The sequence below is a fragment of the Squalius cephalus genome, assembly GCF_949319135.1.
Source record: "Squalius cephalus genome assembly, chromosome: 15".
Classification (NCBI taxonomy): Eukaryota; Metazoa; Chordata; class Actinopteri; order Cypriniformes; family Leuciscidae; genus Squalius; species Squalius cephalus.
The window spans coordinates 28,230,519-28,233,156 of record NC_137136.1 but is presented as its reverse complement, the minus strand read 5'-3'; the positions used below and the strand labels follow the sequence as shown (position 1 = coordinate 28,233,156).

The 2,638-nt window shown below is 34.8% G+C and overlaps 1 long non-coding RNA gene across 1 annotated transcript; it reads right to left on the bottom strand.

Moving 5' to 3' along the window:
- Positions 1-494: 494 nt before the first annotated feature.
- Positions 495-965, bottom strand: LOC307172198. The gene is made up of 3 exons (XR_013823678.1): positions 923-965; positions 814-847; positions 495-640 (listed from the first exon to the last, which is right to left on the bottom strand). It is a non-coding gene; the product is annotated as an uncharacterized lncRNA (long non-coding RNA).
- Between the last annotated feature and the right edge of the window lie 1,673 nt (positions 966-2,638).

The following is a 2,638-nucleotide window of genomic DNA, read 5'->3' as shown; positions in this document are numbered from 1 at the left end:
AATAGGGCATAATATGCTTTTTTTATTACAAGCATTTCATTTGTGTACTAATGCATATGATTTATGTCATAATAATTCTTAATACAGAACATCATACAACACAATAACATTTAATGTAATAAAATTAGAGAACCAAAACTTATATAAAAATTTAATTAAATTACACAATACAATACATAATGAATTCTGAAACTGAATTATGAGATGTAATATATTACATTTTTATTAACACAAAACTACAAGCAAAATGCACATAGTTTTAGAACATTTATAGAGTTTTTTAAAATACACAACAATACAAAGCAGCTTTAAACAAACATACTCTAGTATGTCTTTACTTTCCTAAACACTTTTGTGATAGTCCTCTGGCTATACATTGTGAAGATTTAAAAACAATTAATGTTGAGTTAGCTGTGTTAAAATATTTAATGAACTGTAAGGTTAAAGTTTTTTGAGAGCTAATGAGACAAATAGATGCAGTGTATTTTGCTGTATGAAAAGTCAAATCTTTAGTTTGAAGTAAATTCATGTTGTATGTGCAGTCAATTCTTTGTGGAACCATCCTAAGACCTAGATGATGCAGTCAGTCAATTTCCCCTTTAGATGGTGCGGTCGTGACCTGGTAGGTGAGGAGGCTGGACTAGGTGTCATGGACTGACTTGAGGGAACTCTGCAAACACACACAAACAACACGTCACATGCAACTGAACACTTGCACAGTCTTTAGTGCTGTGGAACATCACTCACTGTTTTTGCTTTGATATGCAAACTCAAAGGTGCAACGCAGCAGCAGACGCAGCTAGCCCGTTGAACCTGGGTGTCATGGATGGACTGACTTGAGGGAGCTCTACAAAAACACACAAACAACACGTCACATGCAACTGAACACTTGCAGTCTTTAGTGCTGTGGAACATCACTCACTGTTTTTGCTTTGATATGCAAGCCCAAAGGTGCAACGCAGCAGCAGACGCAGCTAGCCCGTTGAACCTGGGTGTCATGGATGGACTGACTTGAAGGAACTCTGCAAACACACACAAACAACACGTCACATGCAACTGTACACTTGCAGTCTTTAGTTGTCGTCAACTCTGTTATCAACCCATATAAATCAACCCATTTTGTCTGTAACAGAGTTGACATATTTTTACATTGATGTTCAGTTAGTACATTGATGTTCAGCATTAATATTTTAAATCTTACAAGTTTAAGATCAGCAAATATTTAAAATGTTGAATTTAAAGTGCCTTCTATGAAAATAAAAAGGTTTAACAGAAAAAGAAAATCATATTTTTTTGTTTTCTTTCTATACTTGAAATGTACCCGCAATTCTGAAATGACCCATATATTGCCCTTTCGATGTGTGCAAAAATATTGTAGATGGTAAAAAAACGTTATCTCTAATAGTTTTTTTTTTTGTAATGTACAAACGGCATGGCAATATCATCTTTGCATTAGAATATACAGAGCAGGTGCATAAAAGAAATACAGATACAGCAAGAAAAATTATAATCATAGTATTACAGTTTTTCTTGATTGCTTAAACACATTTCTTGAAACTATGCCTCATATTCTCAAAACTATAAACACAAATCCATAACGTCTCACCCAATTCCCCAAACATCCTATTTTCAGGTCAAAATGAAGCTCTACACTCAAAACCATTCACTCTTGCTGAAAAACCAAACTTTGCCCTCAGACAGGACACACAAGCCCTCAAAATCACACACACTACAACATAGTCTAAGACACTGGTGCAATAAATTTCCAAAACTGGTAAGTTATGTTGCTTGTGGTTCCCCCCCTCACAAACCTTTTCACATGATGAACACAAAAGACACAACCAGTGGATACATTGGCACATTTTTATTCATACACAGAAAACACACACAAAAATATTTTTTTTCCTGTTTTACTCTTTTTTTTTTTTTACTCTTTTTTTTACTCTCTCCTCTATTTTATTTTTTTTTACAGTTTTTCTCGATTCATCCCAAAATTGCACTGTCCGCGAAACCACTATTCTGCACAGTGTAACAAATGCTTTGTGGGATCTCCATATCTCAGCTCAGGAGAGGTGTAGAGAACAAGGAGTTGAACTCCTCTCTATGCCTCATCACCCTCAATCCGAATCCAGAGTTTCAAGAAGATCCGAGAAACTTTATTTTTCGACCCAAAAAAAACGACAGTAGTCCTTATAGTATTTTTGGGTCGAAAAATAAAGTTTCTCGGATCTTCTTGAAACCTTGGATTCTGATAGAGGGCGATGAGGCGTAGAGAGGAGTGCAAGTCCTGCCTCTCTACACCTCTCCTGAGCTGAGATATGGAGATCCCTTTTTAAATATGTACAAATAACTTTTTAACGTATGCTTTTCTGGTAACAGGGCTGACACAATGAGCATGTCTCTGTCTTTCAGATATTACATAAACTCAAAGAAAAGAAGAGAACACTTGTCTTCTACCATCAAAGGCAGATGATGCAAGCAGAAGTAGTAAAATCATACTGAGGGACATGCCAGTTTCAACATTTCTGCAAGATGCTTTGCACAAAAATGTGATTAAAATCCTTTAAAAACAAAAGAAACAGAAATTAATTTATTATTATATTATTATATTATGGAAACTAAATTATAAAATATTTTA